Genomic DNA, 17,927 nt, shown 5'->3' with positions numbered 1-17,927 from the left:
ACTCTTTTCCATGATTCCACGTCAAGGGAAGAGATCTAATTAGAGAATTATCAGAACGTATTTAGTAAAGTAACGAGAAGGAGCGAGCACGTTTTAAGAGAGAGGGTCACTGCTTCTCCGGTGACGTTTGTGTGGACAAACTCTTGACAAAAACGGGCGTGTGTGGAGCGCCGTGAGGTTCTCCCTGCATCCCACCCACACCGTGTGTCTGTGCTTCGAGTCTCCGCTGTGGTTTTCAAGGCAGAGGTTCTTTCTTCTCTTTCGCAAAAGCGATTAAGGCTTAGAAAGCCTGAATCCCAAACTCCAGAAGCGCTTGATCCGGCTTCTGGTATCGAAAACCCAACTTGATGCTGTTTTTCACTGGATACTTCAGTGCGTTCGTTTTTATGGTTATTACTAACATGTGTCTCGTGTTCCCATTTAACTCTATGCCTAAGCTATGCTTTTAAAAATTTGACAAAAAGGCTCCTCTAGCGATAATGACCAGAAACGGGTCCCAGGCTGTGGGCAGGTCCCAGCGACTTTCTGTGTCTGTTTCATCTACACCATGGGTTAGTAATTCAAGTGCAACTGACCCTTGAACAATGTGGGTTTGAACTGTGCGGGTCCGCAAATACGCAAATATTTTTCAACAAAGGTATTAGAAATATTTTTGGTGATTTGAGACCATTTGAAAACACTGTGTCCTCAGACCATCTCTTGAGACTAGGCTGGTCTGGGATTTAGGGGGTTTCATATCGGTTTTCAAGTACGGGTCGGATGGACAAAGAGGAACATGGAAATAATGGAATAAAAACTCATCGGCGGAAAAGTGCAAGACGTTTAGAGGTGATGCTGTTTGGCAGTCTCGTTGCCACGATGATTTACGTAGGAAAGTCAAGTCAAGAAGAGTCGATAGAGCCAGACTAGAGAGGGTTTGGGGATTTATGCTTTGATCGTTCTGTTTCATTTTTATCTGTTTGTTTATGTGTTTACTTATTTATTTTCTGAAGGCAGTGGAGAAAAATGAGTCATCGTTGGATGGAGAAAACCAAGCGGTTTTTTCATGAAGATGAACGTCACAGGGATACGTAACAGAGGGAAATGAGCAGAAACCAGAGACAGGAAGGCCAGCTGGATGGATATTAAAATGTCCACACTTCGGATTATCAGCTCTGATACAGGGCATTTGCGTCCTTAGAATTCACAGTACCCTTTCCTTTCTTCTGGGTCAGCAAGTAAGTGCAAATGGTAGTACTTTCTTTACTGTCGTTTACTATATTTTTTCTTATAATTTCTAAAGTTTACACATTTGCTATTTCACAGGATAACTATTAATACCTTGATTACGTATTTCCTTGCCGTGTAAACAGAGAAGCTAGTTCTAAATTTTACCAGCAGGGGAATAAACAAAAACAGAAAGGAGAGAAAGCCTGTATCAAGGTCAACAGGCTGAAGAAAATAAGCAGAATTAGATATTAAAAGAACAGTAAACAGTGATTAATACTCTTGCCTTGTTTAAAATCAGTTCCACTGACTCTCCAATGTGAAATAAGGTCAGACATATTTATTTGATGAACTCGGAGGAACTAAAAGTGGGAAAAAAGATCGAAACGTCTTTTATTGACTATTTGACCGGCTCAACATAAACAAGGTCTACCGTCAATCAAGATGAAGGAATTAGGCAACGTTTATGGGATTACCTTCTTTACTGGGTATTTTAGTTGATAATGAATTGGTTGCTTATGTCCAAGTATTTATAGTATGAGGTGGGTTACTTGACACTTACTGTCATTTTGTTTACATGAAGTCAATTCATGTACTTGACCAAACACTCACTTCATTTTACTTTTCTAAAATTCTTCTAAGTATAATATCTGATTCCATGATAAGACTGGATTTTGAAAATAATCATAATAGGGAAAATTTCTACTACCTGGAATAGACCCCATTTTTATCAGAATAAATTATATTCATGGATAAAAAGCAGGTAGTCTTTATGTTAAATATAAATATCACTGGCTTTTAAAATAACTTTTGCTATAATCTCACTTTATTTAAAGTCATAGTTAATGAAATATATAATAGGAAATTATGTCTACAAAAACATATACCATTAAGTAAGTATTATCTTTCTCTATCTTAATCGTTTTCTTTATTTTAGTAAATAGATACCCAAGAAAAAGACCGAGGGTTCAGTGCGTGAGTACTTCCTTCACTCAATACTTTGAGCGACTTTCTGTTCCTGAAAAGTTCTCATTTTCATTTGACAGTAATACCTATTGCATTAACGTGCTAAATAAACATCATAAAAACTCTAAATGCTACCGATTAGCTTATTTAAGTAAGAACAAACGAATGAGTTACCTATTAGCACTGCCATTAAAATAAGAACACCACGGATCCTGGCTCCGAACATTTTTCTGTAAAAAGAGGGGCATCCATCCAAACACCTAGTAGGCTGACGGAGTGACTTCCTGACGGTCTTGTGCCATTCCCACACGTGTGGGCTTGTTTTTCAGGATCACGTCTTCCTCCCAGGGAGAGGGTGAGGCCTTAGTGTGACTTCTTCCCCGACAAGCTGGATCAGTGGGGCTTAGCGTGAGACCCATCTGTGCTGCTTACCAAGCAGATGTCCTATGTCCTTAGATCCTCTCCCCTTTGAAGTCACACCAGTGAATGCTGCCGTGAGGCCACATCGCACGCTGATACTATAATCATGAAAAAGTGAGTTTGGGGGAAACCTAGGTACCGATCTGCAGTTTTGATGACTTCTATTATAGAAAGCAAGAGCTTGCTTCTCTTTTCCTCACCACAATGAAAATGCCGTTTTGTGGGATTTTTTTTTTTTCCTATTTTGCTTTTGAATAGTAGTTAAGAAATTCACAGCAACTTCAAATCTACTGAAAATCGATGCGGGGGATCAAAAAGGGAAATTAAGAAAATCACAGGGACTTTCGTTAGACTTAACTGAGACTGTGACAAGACAAACTCTGCCCTCTGCCCCCTCTCAGAGAAAAGCTGCGCCCTGTTAGTCTTAAATACAAGGGGATTTGATGTCGCCCATCAGGATAATTTGACTGGGCGACTGACATGCAGGACACACCAAGTGTAACTGGTGGTTGACTTTGTCTACACTCTCTGAGAGGGGACACCTGAGGACCTGGAGAGGTGACCGGTAGGTGATGCAGGCTGAGAGGTCACTGAGTCCCTCAGAACCACCAGAGCCTAAAATCCTCGCCATTCGAGTAATTTCTTTAGGTTAAGACCTTGGAAGCCTCAGAAAATATGAAAAAAAGTTACCCGAGAGGGGAGGTGGACGAGTACGTGGCCTTAGCAATCTGCCGTGGCACCAGGTCGGGTGACTTGTGGCGGAAATCAGGGGGGAAGACAGAGAACGGAGCACAGGAGACGCCGAGGCAATGCATTTCTTCATTCGTTTATTCTCCATTCACTTTCAAACCTCACGTCTTGAAGCCTGACTTTGCCTGTCACTGCGTGGGTGCCGGAAATGACACAGTGAACAAAACTAGACAGAGTCCTGCTTCCTGGGGCCCAGCATAGCTGAGTTTAGGGCAGGGGGCCTGCGGGGCGGACGGGGCCTGGGACTAAAGGAAGAAGTCCACCCAGGGGGCCGGACGTGAGGGTTGGAGGAAGGAGAGGCAGCATAGCAGAGTCCTGATCCATGGCTCAGCTTGGAGAGAAGCTTCTAGTCGTTCTGGGCAGGCAGAATAAAAAGTGGAGGAAACATGCACAAGGGGTCAGACAACCCTGGTTTTCAAATCCCAGCTTTGATACTTCTCAGCTACGGGAACATGGCACAGAGCTCATTTCTTTAAGAAAAACTTTCTGAATAAAGTGGACATAATAGAGCCTGTTAAATAATTATTTCTGTGTCAACAAAATGATATTAACTATAAATGCTTGGAGCTTCATAGTCATTCAGAATAGTTACTTTTTTTTTATGTGGAATGAATGAGTGAACTTGGACATAAATTAATTCCATAAAAATATAGCCAGCATGCTCACCAAACATGTAGGCGACGTGAACTTGTTAAAGACGACAGTTTTCCACGAGCTGAGAAGAGTTAACTTTACTCTTTTCACTTGGGATTAAGCACGTGGTTTCTCAGTTGAAGACATAAGTGTTTCAAATGATAAACTTAATAACAACCAGTAATGATAATAATTAAAGTTTATGGAATGTGTTACTGTTCATGATGGACTTTCATGTGTATTATCCAAAGTTATCTTGGAAATATGGATCCATGGTGATACAGTTTCCACAATTCCCAGTGACTCTGGGGTGGCACAGTGGATGATAGTATCTAGAACAAAGGAAATGATCATTCCTTCCGACTCCATGTTTTTGTTAAGTTTGGAGTCCTTTAAGAAGACTTATGAGATGTCCGCCCAGTAAAGACAGCTAATGTGATAGCAAGTTGACTTGAAAGCATGCCACCAGAGCAATTCTTCAAGAAAATGAGGGTGATCGACTTGGAGAAAAGCAGATGCCAGGGCAGTTCAGAAGGGTCTTCACGTGGCCGAGGGTCCAGCCCACGAAGCTTTTAGGTTTTATTCGGTCCCACCAGGGCACACCGGGGCCAGCGATAAGATGCCAATGGATGTCATGTTATGTTCACTGTGCAGGATCTTCTAGAAATCAATGTTGATCAAGCACAGAATCAGCTGTCTTTGGAGACAATAAGTTTCCTGACATGGAAGCTGTTCGAATTCAGAAAACATCCTCATTCACCGCGGACATTAGGAAATTTGAGAAAAGGTGGGTCATAGAGTTCGATGGCCTCTAATGATCTGTCCAGGCCAGAGATTCTATCATAATTTCTAAGTAAAGAATGTGCTGCATGCATCATTTCTAAGCAGATAATACAAGCAGAGATTTTTTAAGTGGCGAAGATGCCGAATGTAACACACTCCAACATCTTTCTAACTTTGTCACAGTTTTAAAAATATGTCAGAGGGGGCACGCACTAAGTTCCTTAGTGGGCTGCTGTAGGATTGAATGAGACGGTCCTGGTAGATGCGTTCTGAACACCGCTGTCCTGCTATAATCTCTTACCCCTACTTTTATTCTCTTAAGAGAGGATAGTTAGGTTTCGTGCTATCCCCAATTTTGTCTGTGTTCACTGTAACTCAGTTTCATTTTTCCAGAGGTCACCGCGATGTCAACTATCCAGAACATAATCCAGGCTAAAGATATATTCTAAAAGTTTCTCTGTTTAAAAATGGAGACCGCGAATTTTATTAACTATTTCCTCTGGCCTTAGCTCGTCATTTATTACTATTCTACACACGCTTAAAATAAGCTTGATTATCAAGTATCCCAGCTTGCCGTGGAATAGGATTTATACATTTATACGACCTTGTACATTTCTGGCAATGAGCAATGAGAGCCGAGTGCTGGACAGTCACGTGAGTGGGTGGGAGGGACACTTACGGAGTCCCGAATGCAGCCAGGCTCTGCGCGAGAGACTTGATCTAGGTAGCCGTTTAATCGTGTCAGTAAATGACGAAGCGTGTGTCGCCGCTTTCATCTAATAGGTGACGGAGCTGAGTCAACTGTGGCTGCTGCCCCGGTCTGCCTGACTCCTGAGGTGAGCCTTTTCCTACCTCCTACAACGTGCCGCCTCCGAAAAAGGTAACACAATGAGCTGGCATAAACTGTGTAAAAAGCATAGCAGTTTGGAGATATTGAAAACAGGGGCAAATCAATATTTATCTCAAGGCCTCCCCGCGGCACAGCACGGGGCGACACAGAGTCTAAGCGAACAGCAAGTCACCAATTACATACAGAATTGCATGCTGTCCTGTTATGGCTTTTTAATGCATTTCTTCCATAAACGTAAGAAGATGTGGAGTAGATTTCTGAAATATTTTCACGCAAAACGATGAAAACAAATGTTCCCACGAGGATTATAAAGATGTACTATGTTAACCACACTCTTTTATGCGGGCGACTCCCAACCCTCCTATCTGAACAGTGCGCTGTTCCTGTCGGTCATTCGTTTATCGAGATCGCGTGTGTCCGTGCGCAGTACGAAGCAGGTGCGTGTCTCTTCAGCATCCATCCCTTTGTCCTGCTTCATTATGACACCGCTTTAAAGTCATCAGTCAGGACACGCGCACACTCTCTCCCTACACTTCACATTCGTTCAGGACAACGCGGCAGCTCAGGCAAAAACTTCGGAGCCCAGAAGATCCGATTCGGTCTACAGTGCGAGGAGGGTCCTGAGACCTTCGAACTTCGGAAGACGGTGCTGCGTTTCAGTTCTACGCTTCCCTCGATTGTGCACGTCAAGAGTCGCGCTTCGGAGCTCAGCGGACATAGGTAAGTGGCCTTCAGTTATTTTCTGGACGAACGAGGAGGAGCCGCGACATCGCTCAGGCTCACTCGTGTTGTCTATTCTTGGAGAAGTCATTTCGGAGAAACGCGATCCCGTTCAGGCAGAACCCTCCGAACCGCCTTCGATGAGTAAACCACCAGAAACAGCTCTGCTGTCGCTCAGTCCTTCCTCCCTCTTCTTGTCAAAGCGAATGACCAGACACTGGAATTACGGTGAATTATGAAAATCTGCTTGGCCTTCGGTTGGATGTGTCTCTATCTCAGACAACGTTTGCCCTCTCTCTGCCATGCTAAGAACTGGCTTCGCATTCTTGGGCAGTGCCAACGATCGTTTCTCCCAAAATTATTAATATTTTGGTTCTAAAATAACGCCAGAGCGAATCACTGACCTCGCGAGGCCCGGCACTGTCTCTACATTCTCTCTACTGCCTGGCTCTAATTTACCCCGCAGAATGATTCCCACGGCCCAGTGTTTACGTGGTCTGTACACGACATTTTCCTAGGAGAAAAATTAAAGCCCGTTCAAAGCCCTCTCCCTCTCTCCACTTATTCGAAAGCCCAGCTTTCTTTCCGAGGTCAGCTGAGGTGACACTTACTACCGTGGGATGCCTCCCCCGATAACTCTCACTCACACCCCTGTCCCCCAATGTCTGAGGCTCGTCTGCATGAGACCCATCACAGACTACGGGCAGGTGACACTTTAACGGACACACTTCTGAGAAATGCATCATTAGGCGATTTCATTGGCGGACAGCATAGCGTGCACACGCACGCACCTCGATGGCGGAGCCGACTGCACACCTGGGCAGTGTGGTACAGCCAGGTGTGCCCCGGCTACACGCCCGCACAGCGTGTCACCGTGCTGAGTACCGCGCGCAGTCGTCAAGGCAAGTGCTTGTCTAAACATAGCAAAGGTACAATAAAAATACGGTGAGACCGGCAAGAAAATGGAACACCTGTGTAAGGCGCTCGCCGTGAATGGAGCCCGCAGCACTGGCGAGTCGGCGAAATAGTTTCAGACTTTTAACAAGACACCTCGATCAACCTATTTGTTCATTCAGGAAACCATTGTCATTGGTGAGGGACAGTTTAAAATGTCATCCGAAAGCCAGGTTCCCCACATCGATACATTTAAATGAGTGGATAAAATCCATATGTATAAAAGTTTTCTCTCTTTCAGAGTCTCTTGGGCTTTTTCGGATAAAATGTTCCTTTGAAAACGAAATTTTAGACCGTTATGAGGCAAACCGTTATCACAATTACTGGGATCCTTGTAAAAATGCAGCTAGGCGGGCCTGATCCAGATGCATGGAATCAGAAGTTCTAGAGAAATCTCTCAGGAACCTGCATTTTTTAAACACATACTCCCACTAAGCATTTCATATGCTGTTAAAAGAGTCACCACTATAAATTCTCTCCCAGAAAAAAACAATACAAAACACATCACAAAACATTGCCTCTATTTTTAAGAGATCGATAGACTTGTAACATTTATCCATGGATGCTTTGGACGTGTTGGAATGACAGGTGCAGAGCCCTGGCATAAAAACGAGGGCTGTCCTCTGATGCAGCGAACTCTTCCTTATGCACGAGAAAAGACTGAATGCGTGCCTGTTTTAATTTTGGACACTTAACGGCGGTATTGGACATGCTTCATCGAATATTTTCACCTCACACTGTACTGCTGTATAGTACAGTTCACAGCCTCCAGCACCGTGTTGGATGATAAGTATGCTTGAAAGCAAAGCTCGGAAGAGGCTTTCACACCTACAAAGCTCACAGCACAGTTAGAGGTACCGTCGTGCTGGAAAATGACATTTTGGTCAACGACGGACTACATAGATGACTGTGGTCCCGTAAGATTATAATGGAGCTGAACTAGTCCCATCACCTAGTGACGTCATAGACATCAAAATGCAGCAAAACGCACGTGTGTTTGTGGAGAGGCTGCGGGCAGCGCTTATGAAGTCTCCGGCTGTGGGCAGCCGTGTCCGAGGCCGTCACATCCACTCGCCACCTTGGGGCTCGATTGCAAGGTACTCGTCTCTGTTCATTTTTACAGTTTTTTAGTGATTAGAATGTGATCTTCTAAGCAACTCCACAAGGCACGCATGTAAGGCGGGAAAATATTTCTGGCTTATGAATATTTGATTCTTGCCTCCACTTATAGAAAATTTCAGATTTTCAAACGAATTCAGATATACCATACATTACTCGGGGTCAGAAGAAACTCTATAGGAAGTTATTTCATTCAACGATCACTTCGAAATGTTGGAGTATATAAACTTCCTTAGATACTGTCACCGATGGAGTTGGGACCGTAATTGCCTTTAAATCGTATTCCTGCTGCCTATGTCCTGGAGGCATCCATTGGCAATTCTGTTCACATTCTAGCTTTATGTGGAAACCGTGATTTCGACCAAGTTACGGATCCTCTGAGACCCACCTTCGTTCGCTCCGTATGGCAGATAATAACGGCCACACGCCGGGGTTGGTACAAAAAGTAAATGGTGTGGACGATGCCGCTTGATGGCTGAGTGAGTCAGTCACTTATTTCTCCAGCTCCCTTAGGGACCAACCAAGACACGAAACACAGACACAGGACTTGTAAGTGACAGATCTCATCCGAAAGCGACTTAACGTCTGTGTTCTTCTGGCACAAAGTGGGATTTCTGCGACCGCTCCGGACTGCCTTCTGGACAGAAATGTGAACGCCACGTCTGGAGAGATCAACACGGACGGGCTCTCCTGTCACTGACCAGGAGCGGTGTTCCTGCTTTGAAAGTGATTTTAACAAAACGAGAATCGAGAAAGAGTCTTTGAAAGGGAACAGCGAAACGCAAATCGAAGAGTAAGGCTATTAGAATTTTTAATAAAATAAGTTATAGTTATGGGAATCGATACGTAATTAAAATTTATTTTATTAATTGGTAGAAAATAATTACTTTTATAATAGGTAATATATATACTGATGTGTATATATAACATCATCCCAAATTTCATAAATTTTACGGGAATTTCCAAAAAAGGATGCCTGAACACTATTTACATACATTAAGATTTTTAAAAATTGATCTTGAGACCATTATTGTAGTTTTGAAATAAAAAATATTTCAGTAGAAGCGCCTTTTGTTATTATATATTCATCTATCTTTATTCTGTTTCTCCAATGCTTATTTAAAAGCATTTTGTAGAGTTAAGCAGTTTGGAAAAAATAAAGTAAAAAAACAGGCCAATGTGACTTACTCTCCATAAAAATTCCATTCTTGCGACTGAAGGTCAAGTTTGTAAAGTTCTGTGATTGGAATAGTATGTCATAACCCAAACATTTTAAATTCCACTGGGTGAAACATGATCTGTGGTCATAGTTTGAGATATTTGGGCAACACTTTTTTGGTAAGAGTTCGATTACTTAAATCCTTTAAATCCTTAGAGCTTTTTAAGTGAAATAATAGTCTTTTTTTTTCCCCCTGTCAGTTTCATCTTTGAAATAATGGATTTTTATCTTTTGCAAAAATGACCACTTTCAAAGCAATGAATAGTGCAGAGGGTGCCTGGTGCATTCACCTAGATGCACCAAGGGAAGCTGGAAACGGCCCAGCTATTTAACGGGGAGGATCGGCTGCTGGGGCACCGCGGGCCCCTCCTTCTCTGGTGGTGCGTTGCTGGGCTCCCCGTTCTTTACTGTGGGGTCTTCCCCTAGCACACTGCAGAGGCTGGAATCCTGAGGCTGTTAATTCAGCAGCAGCAAACCTAACATTAAGCATCATACGTTGATGTTAGTTCCCTTTCTACTTCTAGGAAGGACGATAAAACATTGAGCGAGAAATGCTATTTTTGTCTTGCGTTCATTCCCTTTTCATTTGAATCTATTTTCTACTCTGTTTTTAACTCTATCAACGAAAGGTTGCTCAATCTGATCTACAGCCCTCACTATATTTCTGTCATGAGAGAGACACTGACTTTAATTATCTCGCATATGTTTGGATGCTGGCACACAATATACGCATTGATATATACGTAGATTCCCCAGGGCACAGTAGGTACCTCCTTCTCCCGTGTCGTTTCACCAGGTGCCAAGGTCAAAGGCTACCTGCGTTTGTAACCTGATTCCTATCTGGCTACTCTGGGGGCAGCTCCAGAAAATGAAATTCCCAAATCCACAGTAGCAACTTCTCACTTCCAATAGGATTTAATTCCCTCGAGACGGCCATTTTCCTGGTCCACTGAAGATCTGTCCAATTTCTGTCCAGTTGCACATCTTATATTTGCTCCATCGTATTTTTTTAAAGTTGTTTTTTATTACAAGCTCCCCGAAGTCACACTGATTCATTTAAGCGAGGCTTTAGAGCTCCATAGTTTCCTGTTCCGCGTTTTGTAAAATCGGAGTTGCATGAAAACGATTCGTGCCATTTCCTGGTCCCCTTTAGTTTTGGGGTCCTATCTGGGCATTCAGCAATGTTGCCAGCAGAGTTCAGAAAATGAAAACTCAGGGATCGTACCAGGAGAAATAATCGTACCTGACCGAGAGAAGCTAACAATGCAAATATCAGTGCAAAATGTATTTGTTTCCATCTGAACTATTTTCAAAACACGAGAAACAAAATTAAATACACGTCTTCCCAGTTTTCCCATTTGACCACCTTTTGAGTGAGCATTATTTTTTTTTTACCTCGTGCCTAAGCACATCTGAATATCTTCCGTGTAACCAATTTCTTTACTGCTCAGAGTATGTACAGGTAGAATGGGCTGAAATATGGAAATTATGGAAGCCAATTATTTGCACCATCTTCACGGCATCCGTCGGTACCCAGCCCGAGCCCAACCCAGCTCTCTACAATCACGACCCCGTTAGCCGGCAACTTTCTCACCCAGCTACGTGCTCTGAGGTCTGAGCTAGAGCAAGATATTAGAAGCCATTTTCCTCACTTGCAAATGGAAAAATTACATACATATAATTTACATATATTAAAATATAAAAATCAAAAATATATTTAATATTCGATTTTATATTAAAGTATATATATATATGTAATTGGACGCATGCACTTTTCGTTTTTTGTGTTGTCACCGGGAAGAAAAGTTAGCTCCGCAGGTGTAAAGTAGGAGCAGAGGGCCCTCAGGTGTCAGCCGTACCGTCCTGGTACCTGTAGTGCCATGTGATGAGAGCCCCAGGATCCCTGAGTCCCTGTGTCCTTGGGGTTTAGGTACCATGGTGCCGCATCCTATACCAGCCTTGAAAGCCTCACCCCTAATTTCTCCTGCAGCTTATACTCTAGTGGGGGAGAGAGAAGCATCTCCTAAAAAAAAAAATCACTCCCCCAAAAAGGATAAAATTAAAATAAAAAATGTCCCTGCTACGCATGGAAGGGCAGAAGGAAAATGTGACATTAAGCAAACTCAGAGCTGAGGGAACAAGCCTTTGCTGAATTGAGCTCCTCTCCACTCTGACCTCGGTGCCACGTGCTGTAGGAATTGGGTCAAAGTGTAGCGCTTGGCACTGTCTTCAAGGACCCAGTGGCTCTGAGGCTGGCATCGGTGGCAGCACGTGGCAGATGGAAGCTCGGCTGCCTGGGAAGAGTTGACGGGGGCAGGCGGGCCAATCAGATCTGTGTTTTCCAACCCATAAGTGAGGAGCGAAACGGAAGTGGGGCTCTGGGTATCTCGTAACGTCTCGAAGCTCCTCGAATACTTTCTTTAGAATAAAAAGGGCCTTTATTGCCCTGGGATGCTTCGGTTCCGGCTGCGAATTCTGTGAGCAGATGGCAGATGCCCATCACATGCAGTCCCGGACCCTCATGGATACTGACTTTATCCAAGGCTTGAACTTGACTCGTGACCCTGGTGTTTTCTACTAGGGAGGGTCTACTGCCTCCTTCCTGACACTTCTCTTGATTTTTGTTTGTTCCGCTCAGAATCTGACTCACCAACACGTCTTAGAAACCCTTTCGTACGGCAATCCACTTCTGGGAGCTGGTTACGTCCAACTGCAATAGACGAGAGATCAGCCACTCGAATGTGCAAAACCCAAGAGTGGGATTTGTTATAAAAGTTTCAGGATGCAACCATCAGGAGCAAAGCCGCCCGCTAGTCTGCGGCATTATAGATGACGCTCGCCTTGCTTGTTAGCAGGAAGCCACGAGACAACTACACACATTTGTTTCCATCTGAACTTCCTGCGGTGTAATACCTCCATTACAGTGACAACTTCACTGCAGAAACTTCGTTCACTTCTTGATACTCTGCGAAATGATACCATTAAACAACTCTTCTGAAAGGGATCCGAAGAAACCACAAGAAATTTATGAGGCTCTGTCCGGCTGTAGACCCTTTGCCCTTCCATCAAAGGTGGATGGAATTCGCCTGTGGGATCAATAGTTATTACAGGAGGTGGACAGGCCAACAAGGCGAAGGATTTTAAAGGTTTCTTTCCCGAGGACACCACACTAAAAAGAAATTTATTTTCACTCCAACAACATCTTAAGGGAATGTCAGGATGAGAGCTGTTTGATGAATCCCACTTTTGAGAACGATTGGGGTGTTTCTAACATGCCGTGAGAGAGATAGAGTTTCCAGCCCTCGGTGAGTCTCGGGCTTGTTTTAACGGCCACGGGCGCGTAATGCCTTGTGCGAAACGGCTTCCGTCTTCAGCTCTTGCTCGAAAAACTAGTTTCTGTGGAAAGTATTTCAACAACTCCTAAGAATTTTTTTTCTTTTTAATTTTGCTCTGAAATCTATGAATCTGCAATGGATAAGTGACGATGTTTGTATAACCTTTTTGTTAAGTCCTATCACAGTAGATTCTTAAAGGCCTCTAGCTGGAAAATGAGAGTTTTAACAGGAAATGTGCTTCTCTGAAAAGACATTTGGACACTGAGAATTGAGGAAACACTGTCCTGGATTGTTTTTTTCCATGAGAAAAAAAGGGAGAGAATTAAATATTGAAATCGGTCTACGTTGTTTCTTTTCCCCAGCTTTATTGAGATGTAAATGACATATAATGTCGCATAAGTTTAAGGAGGACAATGTCCTAATGTGCTGTATGTAATCACTGTGACATGAACTCCTCACATGCTTACTTTTGTGTATGTGGTGAGAATTTGTAAGACGCACACTCTTAGCAACTTTTGAGTGCAGTTCTGTTAAGTAGAGTCACTATGCTGTGCATATCCTTGGAACTTCGTCACCTTGCAACTGGAAGTATGTACCCTTCAACCGCCTTCGCTCAATCCAAGGGAGTTAAAGGTTGCCTAAAAATTGTAATAATAATAATAATACTAATAATAACAATGGCATATTTATAATAGTATATACTATTACATTATAATTAATACTCATAGGATATATAAATATTAATGTTACTAGATTAATATATTCTATTAGTATTAATACGTTATGTAGACAATATACCTTGTTACTGTTATAAATAACCTGTTGAACTTGGCACCCTGAAGGATGGGGTGATATGAGAAAAAAGATCGAGAAAGGAGAGAAACTGGAACACTCACTTCCTCCTTCCCAGTGATGTGACGTGCGAACACAGACATTCTCATGGAGGACCAGCAAACGGAATAATAAAGAGCAGTTTCAAGAAATGCCTCGTTTATCTATTTACATTCAAAACAAAAAAACAAACAAAAAAAAACCATTGTTTTGGGGGAAACAACCCTGGACTGCTTTTTTATTTAAGTTACAATTTGAGACTCCGTAACAGAATTTTACCAAATGACAATGTACAACTGGACTCCTGATTCAACTAATTAACAAGAGCAGTTCGTCTTGGGGACTGGGAGCTGTGATAGGAAAAAGGAGAAAAATCACGCGGTCAGCCACGGCAGCCTCTGAGAGGAAAAATCCCTTTTTAGAAATGCGTTACCTGATTTAATGAGCTTAGCCAGAGCCTTCTAAATCAGAGGCTCCCTCCCCGGATCAGAAGCCCTTCAAAGCCTTCTGCCTCTCCTCTGAAGTGCAGAGCAAGCTTCGTTTTATTAAAAGTCTCCCTATCTTTAATGAGGGAGATTAGTTTGACTTGGGCTTTTTTCTATGCGAGCATCTTCGTGGGAGAGGAAAGACCGCCGGCAGAGAACAGGTGGTACCCACGACCTCGGGCTGGGCAGACGAGCCGCGGAAGTGCGCAGGCGCGGGCATCCTCGTCCTCAGCATCATCGACGCTGAACGGTGAAGGACGGGACTCCGAGCGGGATCATTTAGGGGACACTGCGTGCACCTGCTGCCCAGCAGTGACATGCGATACGGTCTTTAGGCGCCCCGTTTTTATCGTCCCATTTATTGTCGATGTTGGGGACTTCGCGGGAAGCTCTCCGGGCCTGTGGGACTACAGAACGTAGACACCGCACTGAAGATGGAACTCCCATCTCAAGATGAGCATGAGGGCCGGGGTCGCAGACTGCAATGCCCACAAGCACCGGATGACCCTCCAAGTGGTCGGTGTTTCCAGATCCAACTGCTAATGCCGGGTCATCAGGCGGGAACGCGCCTCCAGGCCTGGGGGGCCTCTCTCTGTTCAGGCGATAGCATCGCCTGCCTGAGGTGTTTCCAGCCTGGTGGTGGGTGTTGGGGTCCCAGCTGTACCATTGGTTAGCTGGTGACCCTGGGAAATAACTTACTGACTCTCTCTATGCCTTAATTTTCTCATTCGTAAAATTCAGATCATGGTAACGTAGTACTTTGGAGGATTTCTGAGATTAAATATTAAAACAGCATCTGGCGTAGAGATCCCTCAACTACTGTAGCCATAATTGTCCTTTGAGAGAGTGAGAAATCCAGTTTTGTATTTGAAATCTTCTAACTTTTAAATGCTAGTAACTAATTTTTCTTTTTAAATTACCGGCCTGATCATTAAACCACGTCCAGGGTGAAAACCCGGCTCAAGGCCCTCTGTTTGTGACTTCTGCATTAAGCCCGAGTCTGTTAAAAAGCTCTTATGGTTTTCCACTGGTTTTAAGCTTCGGTAGCCATTGTTCAGAATTATTTATACATTCTCCTTCTGTTTACGAAAAGGACTTTTGGTAGTTACACTAAAAGCTCAAGTTTCAGTTCACCAGATCATCAGTAAAACAAAATTTAAAGATACAAAGGGAATTTTAATAGTGTAAAAACGGATGAAGAAGAGAATAAACGTTCCAGAAAATCAAACCTCAGGAAACCTACCGACATCGAAGAGAAAAAAATGAACTGTGAGCTTCATGGCGGCCAAGAGAGAAAGAGAAAGAAATAACATGAGTTTGTCGAGGTCGCAGTGTCCAGCAGAAGGAAGCAGCATGTCACACTGTCCAAGGAGACTGCTTCCCTTTGACCTCTAAACTTTCTAAAAAGGGTCTTTGTTTCCAGGACATTTGACAATCTAACAGAGTAACCTAAGAAGCATTTCTACTGAGAAAGTAGAGGACTTCTGTACACAGCTGCTCCTTAGCTCAGCTCTGAGACACACCTATTCATAGTCAGGTAGAGACTATGCAAGACAGGTAGAGAGAGTAGCTGGTCTACATGCATCATATATGAAGGTATTTGACAAAAAAAAAGGAGGCATAGAACATCTCGAGGCAAGAATTCGGTACGATCCCTGTCTTCGCTTCCCCAAGTACCAACAATTTAATTTTGGGTTCATATGGAAACTCTACAGCTATATAGACATCCTCGGTTTTGATTAAAAGAAGACCCATTGACTCCCAGGACAATAGCCTGGAAGGACCAAGAATTCTCAAAATGTAACTTTGGGCCCATGCACATCCTCGAATGGTTCTGGAACAGAGATCCCGAATTCTGCACCAAAAGTAGTGGACAAATAATCATAGTCTAGGCGATTTTTCAGGGTTCTTGACAACGGCCTACTTTTCGAGAAGAACGTCAGTCGAACTCCTGCGGAATGGGGGTTGAGGGCGCACGTGCTGGGCAGTCACTGAAATTTAAAAGAGCAGGAGAATGTGCCCTGGAAATGAGCTCTTCCGTGCCCATGTCCGTTGTCTTTCTTCCTCCCAAGAATATAAGTCACAAGAAGGCAGAAAGTATTGTGTTTCATATTTTCAGGGCATACAACGGAGCCTGGCACGAAATCCGCTCTTCGTGAAGACTTGCTGAGTGTGTGGTCAGAACCGTTTGCTATCGTACATCCAGGTATGTCCTTGGGTGATTTTTTTTCAATGCCGACTTTGATTCTGGCATATTTTCCTATTTTGGAGCTTTCTGCTGGATATTGTTGATAAACAGATTCGTTTGCTACTTAAAACAGGCTGCTTTATACACGGATGGTTATTAGAAGGTGTTGTACCATCTTAGAATAATCACTATAGTGTCCTCTCTGAGATTTGCTTTCTTACTAGAAGGGGCCATATATCAGTAAAAGAAGTAAGACTGTCGCCGAATTCATTAATCCATTTATTCATCATTCATTCATCACATACTTTACTGGTTATGAAATCAGCACCAGGCACGGTATGAGGGGTTGGAAAGAAAATCATGAGCCCACAGTCCCTGTCGCCAACGGGGACACACGACGACGGAAGATGCTTACGTTGACATTTCTGTGTACCAGGAGCGGTTCTAGGCATTTTGCATATGTTAACACATTCATTTCTTACAACCGCTCTGTAAATTAGGTTACTGTAATTAACCATATTTTGCAAATGAAAAAATAGAGGGACACAGAATTATCTGCCTTTGCACCAAAGAAGCCTGGCTCGACAGCCCACACTTCCCGCCACCACCACAATTTCCCTTCACTTAGCTTAACAAAGAAACGCCCAGCACAGCGCTAGGCACACTGGACAGACATTGAACTTCACCTACGGCCCGAAGGCGGGCAGGCCGCTTGGAAAGCATCAAACGCATCTGCAGGAAACTCTCTCCTCCCTCATGCCCATAAATTACTTGCCTCCCTCACGTTACAAAACACAGAATGCTTTTAAGTTCAACTATCTCACCGGTTGGTATGTATTCTACTTTGCCAGTGCGTGAATTTCTAAAATTTTTCATGTGAGTTAAGTGGCCGTGGAAACTTTTAATATTAATTTAAGACAGGAACGATGCTCGTTGCTACTCCTGCAATGACTCATGCTGCCACCTGACACATTGAAGGCTGTGCGGATAACCTCTATGTCTTTAATCACTTTCTGTAGGTGCTTGCGGTGACCAAATCAATGTTATACATCACGGCTACGGAATTTATTACAAAGGCCCCCAAAATAATCGTTTGTTGAGGAACCACGTTGAGTTACACGTACACGAATTAAATGGATGTATGAATTCTCCACGGAGAAAACCTTTGTAATATATCACTGTAATGCCCTACAAAAAAATAATCACTTATTCCGTGCAACTGAGCGTAGAATGCTCTATTTGTTTATTTTCTCAGATGTCTGTCGTGATTTAAACGTGCCCCTGAAATGTGGAGTAAATGAGTGTTACGCAGAAAACCTGAATGACTGTCTAGATGTGCTCGAGTCTCCTTTCGTTTCTCTGATATAGTATATTCCTTGAAATCGCTACACTATTCTCTTCTTTCTCTGATGTGTGTTGCCTGAACAGGCTACGATACTAAAGAGGGGTAACGAGAAAAAACCAGAAT

General features: G+C 43.3%; 1 protein-coding gene across 1 annotated transcript in view; it reads right to left on the bottom strand.

Annotated features, from left to right (window-relative positions):
* The window catches only part of CRB1 (crumbs cell polarity complex component 1), an 84,803-nt gene that overhangs the window by 37,264 nt on the left and 29,612 nt on the right, over positions 1-17,927 (bottom strand).

The sequence above is a fragment of the Pteropus medius genome, unplaced genomic scaffold, assembly GCF_902729225.1.
Source record: "Pteropus medius unplaced genomic scaffold, Ma_sr-lr_union100, whole genome shotgun sequence".
NCBI classification, from domain to species: domain Eukaryota; kingdom Metazoa; phylum Chordata; class Mammalia; order Chiroptera; family Pteropodidae; genus Pteropus; species Pteropus medius.
This window is presented reverse-complemented; position numbering and strand designations above follow the sequence as displayed.